Source organism: Saccostrea cucullata, unplaced genomic scaffold (genome assembly GCF_032062105.1).
Source record: "Saccostrea cucullata isolate Sc308-1 unplaced genomic scaffold, CSIRO_AGI_Scuc_v1 ctg39, whole genome shotgun sequence".
Lineage (NCBI taxonomy): Eukaryota > Metazoa > Mollusca > Bivalvia > Ostreida > Ostreidae > Saccostrea > Saccostrea cuccullata.
Genome location: NW_026937104.1, coordinates 729,964 through 740,549, shown reverse-complemented (window position 1 = coordinate 740,549; position 10,586 = coordinate 729,964). Strand labels below are relative to the sequence as shown.

The 10,586-nt window shown below is 33.7% G+C and overlaps 1 long non-coding RNA gene across 3 annotated transcripts; it reads left to right on the top strand.

The window, feature by feature from the left end:
- The first annotated feature begins 3,016 nt into the window (after positions 1 to 3,016).
- LOC134247339 (uncharacterized) lies at positions 3,017 to 9,458 on the top strand. 3 transcript variants are annotated; one of them, XR_009987810.1, is made up of 5 exons: positions 3,017 to 3,295; positions 3,713 to 3,844; positions 3,966 to 4,079; positions 5,231 to 5,362; positions 9,348 to 9,458. It is a non-coding gene; the product is annotated as an uncharacterized LOC134247339 (long non-coding RNA). The 3 variants fall into 3 exon arrangements; XR_009987809.1 differs by having other exon boundaries at positions 3,713 to 3,850; positions 5,234 to 5,362; XR_009987808.1 differs by having other exon boundaries at positions 3,713 to 3,850.
- The last annotated feature ends 1,128 nt before the right edge of the window (positions 9,459 to 10,586 follow it).

The following is a 10,586-nucleotide window of genomic DNA, read 5'->3' as shown; positions in this document are numbered from 1 at the left end:
ATATTCTCAAACTATCTCACATGCAGACCAAATATAAAGAAATTTAAACAACTGTTTTCAACAACAAACTGTTCAGTATTTAAAAAATACTGTATATATTCTAATATATTGTCGAACAAATCATAGATAGAAATAATTGACTTGAACCTTAACCTTGATATTTTGTACTGTTTATCATACATGCATTTATTCTTTCTCTATGTCTTTGTATCTATTCCTATCCCCTCTCTACAATGTACATGCATATGTTTGTACATTTAGGAGAATAAATCATTGTCATTGTCATTGCTATTTTTTCCTGTAATTGCTCTGCATTACTTTGCAGTAATAGAGAAGGATCGTAAAGTTTGGTTTTATTTTAAATTAGAACATAGAATTAAATATAATAAAAATGGGTAAGGATTTATCAACCATCTAATTACCATGCACTAATTTTCACTCAGTACAGATAAAGAATGTTTCCAATAAAGCAATACAAATGCAATGTAGCTACATCCTATGCATGGTGCTTTCTCGGAAGTGCCAGCAGAGGAGATAAATATAATTACATTTAATTTGTTCAAAGGAGGAATTTAAAATATTTTTTTTTAAATTTATATTGAAGTTAAAATATTGTGTTTGGTTAGAAGGACGTTTAACCTTGAAGGTCGACAACAAATTTAAAAAAAAAAACGGTGAGAAAGGCATGTATATATGGTGTGTAAAAACAACTGCGGTTATTCTGTAGAAAAAAGAATCGTATGAGAAATTAATTATCTATCTATCCTTACGTTTTCAAAGGATTTAAATGTAAAAGGAAGAAGATAACGAACAGTTGTCAACCTCAAAATGAACTATAAACAATGCATATCTGTGAAGAGCTAGGGCATGAAACACGGAGCCCTGAAAATTCCAGAGGCGGGGCCAGAAACAAGCAGCCCCTTTTGACTGGTCAACCCACCCTCAGCCCTATGTATAAAGATCAGTATAAATACTGTAATACTTGGGTAGGCCCTAGATATTTGTGAGAGAATTTAAGAACACATGTGTATGGCACGCCAAATTCACAAAAATGAGATAAACCTAGTTTCACAATTAATAAACTAGGTTTATCGAGAGTAAACTATAGTTTACAAATCGTTAAGTATAGTTAACGAATCGTTAAGTATAGTTAACGATTCGTTAAGTATAGTTTTCATCTGTAAAACTATATTTAACGGTTGTTAACTATAGTTTACGAATGATAATCTAAGTTTATTTGTCTGTAATAAGCGTTAACAATAGATTTTGTCGTTTGTTTACAATCGTAAACTATGGTTAAGAGTTGTTAATCATAGTTTCACAAATCGTGAAACTATATTATCAGATCGTTAACTATAGTTAATTTAATCAATATTTTATTATGTCAGATAACATAATTGGATTGGACATCAGGCATGGCCTATATAAGTCCTCTGTTAACGGTTTGTAAACTATAGTTTACAAATCGTAAAACTGTATTTATCAGATAATCTATGTTTTGCAATCGTAAATGATTGTTTTCAGTGTTAAGTATAGTTTACGGTTGTGAAACATAGATTATCGCGTTAACTATGGTTTACGGATGTAAAATATAGATTAACGTTGTTAACTATAGTTTACAGTCCGTAAACTATAGTTTACAACCGATAAACCTAGTTTATCGAATGTGAAACTATGATTATCTCATTTTTTGTGAATTTGGCGTGCCATACATGTGTACACTGGATGCTGACATTTTATTCCCCGAGCTGATATTAATTAATACGCATACCCGAAGCATGTGGAATAACGGCGGGAAATTAGAGAGTAATAAGCTGAACATTACACAATAAGAAATAGTTCCATTAAAATAGTAACAATAGTGTAAATGAATAATATGCAGTTATTACAAATACAAAGACCTAACACAGCTGTAACAGTTGGAGCAAAAAAGAAAACAACTTTGACTGAGTACACCTTTCGGTAGACAACGAAAAGAATATTGGATTAAGAAAATTAAGTGTAAGATAATGTTTTAATAAATAAAATAAACTTTATCAATAAAAAGTGTTGCCATTTTGGGGACCTTTGGATTGTTGGGCGAGTGCTGATCTACTTCCTCACAATGTCAAGTTTTGTGTTTTCGGAACTGTGGAGTTTCGAAATCATGCACAAAATCTTGTGAGGATGCCTTTCATAAATTCAATTCAAACTTGTTCAAGTCTGTTTTGAATATTTTTAATATTGCCAACAACCAAAATGAATCTGAACTACCATATCTATATTGCATTCCGAAACTTCATAAAAAAAATCCTTACTAACAAATTCGTAGCGGGTTCCAGTAAATGATCTACCAAGCCTCTTTCTTTACTCCTCACTAAAATATTAACAGTAAAGGAGAAGCATCAGGAGTGTTATGTAACAATATGTTCAAAAAGTGGTGTAAATCAGATGCGTATGGCAAGCCCTTTTACTATTTATTCGGAAAATAAAATTTATCTTCAACTTACAGAGATATCTCTCATTTTAGAGAGATATCTCTTAAAAAATAAAGATATCTCCCAACTTAAAGAGATATCTCTTATTTTTCAGAGATATCTCTATAAGAAAGAGATATCTCTTTACGTTAGAGAGATATCTCTTATACTTGAAGAGATATCTCTTTTACTTTAAGAGATATCTCTTTCTCCTTGAGAGATATCTCTTTCGTGAAAAGAGATATCTTTGAACGTTAAAGAGATATCTCTTTCATCAAAAGAGATATCTTTTGATGAGAGAGAGATATCTCTTTCACTTTGAGAGATATCTCTTTGAGTAAAAGAGATATCTCTCTAAGTTTATCATAAGAGATATCTCTCAAAGTGAAAGAGATATCTCTCAAAAGTGTCTTCAAGAGATATCTCTCAAGCAAAAAGAGATATCTCTTTATTGCAAAGAGATATCTCTCTTCATTATTTTTATTTAAATTCCATTTTAAATTACTTCTCCCTTTACCGGAAGTATTTCAAAAGCTGAGAAAACTCGGTCCAGAGTCTGAAAGTGCTTGTCACGTAACTCGCGGGGTTCCTCACTTCCAGGGGTACCTAACACATGCCTGACATGGATTTGTGTATTGAGTTTAGCATGTTTCTGGTTTACGCAAAGCTTTCGGGGAATGTTAAATAGTTTTACTTTAAAAGCGGAATGTGTAATGTCTCCGAATCAACTATGTACGAGTTAACTTTTTGTTTTGTTTATTTCAAGAGTTATTTCCCGTAGTTTGGCAAGCGCCATATTTTACACGTGCAATTGGATTGTGACTTTGTAGCCCTATAGTGTAAGTACACTTTCATTTGATATAATATTAAGATCTAAGAGATCATGTGTTAAAACGCAAACCTTGTAATGTCAAATGTTTCAGCAATTTTAAGTATTATTTTTGCATTGTCAACATGACCTGGTTTTTGTGTAAGGCTAAGCACGTGGTTTGTGTTCAGATCATTTTCGGAGATTTATACAATCTACTAATCTAGTCACTGTATGTTATACTCGAGTATGTATATTTATAAGGATAATTTGGTGATTTCTTGTTGATTTATTACTACTTTCTTGTGTTTATTATTTAGTAGTAGATCGCTGTTAAAAGTAAAAGTATGGAAACTCGGTTCGGTCAGAAATGATACATAATATAGTCAACATTTTATGTCAGTCATTTTTGTATGTAATTTCTAATCACTTTTTATGTAATTTGCAGTCTTTTACGGCACCAATACTGAATAAAGGAGATGAAGCCTTCTCAATAACTGTTCCAGTATAGAATGGTTTATCGACTTACGATGTCATAAAAATTTGGGTGCGAGTGTCCATCAGGAAAATTTTGATTGAAGTACGGGTAAACAAATCAGAGTGTCATCCGTTTCTTGTTTATTTTGAGGGAAAATTAGGTGTTTTATTTTCAGCCGAATGAAATAGTTTTGTAATCATCTTTTGCCTTAATTTGTTTACAGAATTTTCATGAATCCGAGTACGATAATGTTTTTATCAGCTGATTGTAGAGGAGGAGTTTTGTCAGTGTTAGATGGGTACTAACGTCATCTTGTGGCTGCATCCCTATTGTTTGGGTAAATATTTTTTTGATACTTATTTTTCAGTAAAGTTTTACCTTTCGTATGTCTGTGGATTATCTTTTTGTGCATTAAGATCTATTTAGATCTATTTGAGTATTTCATGAGAGTTTCTGTTCATATTTTTTGCCCAAAGGGACTTGTTTCAGTACTAAATTTTTAACCTACAATATACATGTTATAACACAAGGTAGCTCGCTGAGTTGAAAACTTACTCATGGAACGGTTTGTGCTGATCCCGCACAGAGATTTTGATTGGATAAAAATCTGTTTCTAAAATTACATCAGATAAACATTTTAATGTTTTCAGGTAAAGTTAGACATAATCAAGTTCTATTTACTCACTTCAATATTTAAACAATGGAAATTTTTTTAAACCACTGATTTTTTTAATTTTGCTCTTTGCCCGAGACTAGTACATACCATTCTATGGTTGAGTTTGACTTTCCACCTAACAAGCAGAGTTTGGACACTGATTATGGAGATACAAGAAAATAGAGACAAGCATGCCATATTATATGGGTGTGTAGATAAACTATCGTAGAAGAAATAGGTGTAAAAAGTTTACCCGTGCATTTCCTCTTAAAGTGTAAATGAGCATGATTTTAAGGGAGGGGGTACTCCCTGTAATTTTGGAGTTAGATACCTTGTGTTATTATTATACTTTAGGTCAAAAATTTATTACAGAAGCTGCATTTAACAAACTTCAGATCTCTTAACATGACCATATTTCTCACTTTAAAGACTGAGAGTATGTTCCCTATTTATAGAGCATGGTTTAGGGATTTTGAAATTTTCTGTCTTTTCCAATTCATCCGCATAGCACAGTGGTTAGAGCGTCTGCTCTAGAGTCGCAAAGTAAGGAGTTGATCCTTACGCCTTGGGTTTGAATCTCACCATGGGATGTGGAGACTTGTCCTTGGAATGATACAGTATAAACCGTGGCCCAATATCACAGTAGATATTGGCTCAAAACAGATACCTTCCTGCTTAATGGCCCTGAGTGCGGAACATAGGACAAAATTTGCAGCTCTCCACCGGTGTTTCCATATGAGTGAAAAATTCTTGAGAGGGATGTTAAACAAATCTGTCTGTTGAATTAAGTCATTGATATTAAACAATTGTATACATTAAAACTTATTTTATAGCAGAGGTACAAGAGAACCATGCAGTAACACAGATAAAAGATGCAGTTCCTAAGAGATCCAAAGTCGCAGCTTCTAAGGCTATACTGACTGAATTATCAACATCCAAAACAAATTGATACAAATCAAATACAGGTATGAAATTGATGCAACAAAATAAGTTCTAGGACAAATATTAAATTTATTTTTTGTAAGACATGGCATATCAAAAAATGACAAAAAATTCTGTGATGTCCAGGGATGCTTTACTCCCACCCCACCTCAAGGTTTTAGACATAGACCCTTTTATTCAACTTTACTGTCATCTTACCTCACTTTAAAAATAGGGTAAAATACCCTTTTTTACAGATTAAATGTATAATAATTATATATACATGTATGGATTTTTTTTACAAGATGACTATTATACTAGTCAACATTGGCCATCTTTAAAAATGTTTGTTTGATGTAGTTCTACCCACTTTTATCAAGATTGGTAGGTAGGTATCAATAGGTTTTTTTTTTCTTTTGCCTTACAGAATTGAAAAAATTGATAACTGTCATATTTGAAACCATGCTTATACTCAGAAATCTGTTGATATTTTCATTACTATCTAGAAAGACATAAATAGAAAAGCATCCTAAAAAAAATTGATACTTTATCTTTAAAACATTTATGGAATTTAACGGGGGAAAATTGAAAATTTTGAAGTGCCCAAAAAATGATTGCTAATGGGTAGGGGCCATTTTAACAGGTCGGTCAGAGTAAAAACAAACATATCTGTTTTTTATACCCCCTTGTCCATCTGTCTAGCTGTCCATCTGTCTGTGCAAATGTGTCCGGTCCATATCTTTCTTACTTAGGGACTTTAGAATCTACTACTCCATACAAAGATTGCCCATGACCCAAGGGTGTGTCATGACCTTGACCCAAGGTTTCATTTCGGGAAGTTCAAAGTCATTTGAAGAAAAAGTTCATAATTTGTGTCCGGTCCATTTCTATCTTATTGATAAACTTGGTAGGTTCTCATTTCACACAAAGATTGCCCATGACCCAAGGGTGTGTCATGACCTTGATCCAAGGTCATTTGGGGAACTTTAACTAAGGTCACTGGAAGAAAAAGTTCATAAATCATGTGTGATACATATCTTTATTATCGAAAAACTTAATTCTGAAAAACCCAGCAGGGGGTATTTTGTCTTTGACCTTGACCTCACTTTTCTTAAATTAGTGTTAAACTCAGTTTTTAAGGATACCATTTAAGATATTTTGATCAAACTTCATGTGTTGATACAGTGTATACGTGTACTGATGAGAGCCATTCAATTGCATCAATATTTTTTACCTTGACTTTTCCTTTGACCTCACTCTTTCTAAATGATGAGAGCTATTCATTTGCATCAACATTTTGACCTTTCATTTGACCTTGGACTCACTTTTAACAAATTGTGATTAAGTTAAATATAAAGAAACCATTCTTTATATTATTTTTCAATTTTCATATGCTGATACATAATGATGAGAGCTTTTCAACTGCATTAACTTCTTCGACATAGGTCCTTCCTTTGACCTAGAACTCGCTTTTCTCCAAAAAGACAATAAGCGTTAAAACTTCATATGCTGAATTGCTGATGCATACTGATGTAACCAATTCAACTGCATCACTTTTCAAGATATTCTGAAATTTCACACAGTTGCACAAATTCAAATTTTCAGGTTGCATTACTGATATACCCTTGGCGGGGCATTCATGTTCTATGGACATATTTCTACTGGTCTTTTTTGTGAATAATGATGCATTTATGAAGAAGAATTTCCATTCTTTTTCTGAGGTTGACTCATCTAGTAAAGTTTCCCACTTTTTAGCTCACCTGAGCCGAAAGCTCAAGTGAGCTTTTCTGATCACATTTTGTCCGTCGTCCGTCTGTCCGTCTGTCCGTCTGTCTGTCTGTCTGTCTGTCCGTCCGTCTGTAAACTTTTCACATTTTCGACTTCTTCTCAAGAACCGATGGGCCAATTTTAACCAAACTTGGTACAAAGCATCCTTGGGTGAAGGGGAGTTTAAATTATTAAAATGAAGGGCCAAGTCCCCTTACAAGGGGAGATAATCAAGAAAAGACAAAAATAGGGTGGGGTCACTAAAAAATCTTCTTCTCAAGAACCACTGGGCCAGGAAAGCTGAAATTTATGTGGAAGCATCCTTGGGTAGTGTAGATATTAAATTGTAAAAATCATGACCCCCGGGGGTTGGGCGGGGCCACAATAGGGTATCCCAAGTTTTACATAGAAATATATAGGAACAAATCTTTAAAAAACTTCTTCTCAAGAACCACTGGGCCAGGAAAGCTGAAACTTATGTGGAAGCATCCTTGGGTAGTGTAGATAGTAAATTGTAGAAATCATGACCCCCGGGCATAGGGCGGGGCCACAATAGGGAATCCAAGTTTTACGTAGAAATATATAGAACAAATCTTTAAAAATCTTCTTCTCAAGAACTACTGGGCCAGGAAAGCTGAAACTTTTATGGAAGCATCCTTGGGTAATGTAGATATTAAATTGTTAAAATCATAACCCCCAGGGTAGGGCGGGGCTACATTAGGGAATCCAAGTTTTACATAGAAATATATAGAACAAATCTTAAAAAACTTCTTCTCAAGAACCATTGGGCCAGGAAAGCTGAAACTTATGTGGAAGCATCCTTGGGTAGTGTAGATATTAAATTGTTAAAATCATGACCCCCGGGCATAGGGCGGGGCCACAATAGGGAATCCAAGTTTTACATAGAAATATATAGAACAAATCTTTAAAAATCTTCTTCTCAAGAATCACTGGGCCAGGAAAGCTGAAACTTATGTGGAAGCATCCTTGGGTAGTGTAGATATTAAATTGTTAAAATCATGACCCCCGGGGGTGGGGCGGGGCCACAATAGGGAATCCAAGTTTTACATAGAAATATATAGAACAAATCTTTAAAAATCTTCTTCTCAAGAACCACTGGGCCAGGAAAGCTGAAACTTATGTGGAAGCATCCTTGGGTAGTGTAGATATTAAATTGTAAAAATCATGACCCCCGGGGGTAGGGCGGGGCCACAATAGGGAATCCAAGTTTTACATAGAAATATATAGAACAAATCTTTAAAAATCTTCTTCTCAAGAACCACTGGGCCAGGAAAGCTGAAACCTATTTGGAAGCATCCTTGGGTAGTGTTGATATTAAATTGTTAAAATCATGACCCCCGGGAGTAGGGCGGGGCCACAATAGGGAATCCAAGTTTTACATAGAAATATATAGAACAAATCTTTAAAAATCTTCTTCTCAAGAACCACTGGGCCAGGAAAGATGAAACTTATGTGGAAGCATCCTTGGGTAGTGTAGAAGTTTTAAAATAAAAAAGGGAAGGGTGAAAAAGGGAAGGGGGCATGATAGGTATAGCAAGAGGGGGATCCTGGTAAAGATCTGCATCACCCAAGTTACTCAGGTGAGTGATATGGCCCATGGGCCTCTTGTCTTTTTATATACCCGGATCTGAGGTGTGTATTGCTTTTGTCCTGTCTGTTGGCAACTTTAACCTCTGCCTTAACTTTTGAACCATGAGAGAGACTTCATATTTAATATGCATACTCCACTTATTAACATCTTTCAAAAGACACCAAGGCCAATGATTTGTGACCTTGACTGTGACCTATGTGCTAAAATAGCTTATTTGAACATTATCTATAACTTTTGATTCATTAAAGATAGGGACATCATATTTTGAATGCTTTCTCCACTAATTAAGCTCTATCAAATGAAACCAAGGTCAATGATCTTGTGACCTTTACTGTGACTTTATCGATTTAAAAACCATTTTGAACTTTTGCCATACATTTTGAACCATTAAAGATAAAGACTTCATATATGATATGCATACTCCACTAATTAAGCTCTTTCAAATGACACCAATTTCAATGACCTTGTGACCTTGACCTATATGCTAAAAATAAATTTTTCGAATTTGTAAAAATGTCGTCGCCAGGTGCAAAGTGTTTCACAAACAAATCTTGTTTTGAAGGAGTTTTAATATTTTAATTTCTGTAGAATTTTATGTTACATATAAAAAACCGAAAAATATATTTAAAATCAAATCATTTTTATTTCAGTACTTTGTGACAGTGGGAAGATAGAATTTAAAAAATGGACATGGCACAATTTTCCTGCATCAGAGATCAATCCAGGTTTACTTATAATTTGAAGAAAAACAGTCAAGCATCATTTGGAGCTACATATGTCACTGCCTTAACAATATGCCAGCTTATATAACCAAGCAAGCACAGTGACCAGTTGTACCTATGATGTTGGAAGAGATCCTAAAAACCTTCCATTACACTCATCACTACCTGCAAAGAAATAAAAATTCAAATGACTTGTATCAACATTTGTGTACATTTGTACTTCATCTGGCTTGTAATTTCAGTAATCATTAGCCTTTACACTGTTGCTTCCTTCAAACAAAATTGCATAAGTACTAACTTGCAGGTGTAAAATGTTTGAAACAGTTTGCTTCTCCCAAAGGAAATTCTCTGCCAATTAGCAGTGCATGAGCAGTTGATTGATGTCACAGTTCCAATGACAAAATATTTGTAGCTGAATGGTGCCATATAAAACACTTTTAACAAGAACTTGGAAACATCCTAGAAGTGAGCATCTTCTACAAGAAATTAAGTGAATGCTTTCTTGAATGTTAATAATGATATTAAATGCTTGTGTACATCCTATATATATATATATATATATATATATATATATACAACTAATTACTCATGTAACTACCAAATATACAAAAATTAAACTTCCTTAAATTTGTTCTTGATGTTTATTTATAGTGTATTTAAATACGTATCCAATATTTGTCTTGTTATACTGAAGGATTGTTAAGAAAATGTAGTTCGTTGAAACAAATGTGCAAACAAGTTACATTCTGCTTAGATAGCAATTTTTGTGGAGAACCTATCAACATATATTTTCAATCGTTGGGATGTAATGTTAGGCAAACAGTAGGAGAATTATACTTGTTAACAAATGTATTTTATCGATCAAATTTCAAATAGATGATTTAATAAGAAAGCAATGACAAATTTAACTAGAATTATGGTCCATTGATTTATCATCATGGTATGTGAGCTTTTGTGAACTTGATACTGAACTAGTAAGTTTGAAATATTGAAGTAAAGAAAAGTGCAGCCCAAAAATTTATCCTTTAACTGATTTAAAATGAGCCCCAGCATCAATACTTGGAAGTTCCCACACTTTTCATGAGTATAAGAATTATTGAATATGCCTCAGTAACAGATCTATACTGGTACATGTAAATGAATGGCACATTCAGTCGAAGCATTGTC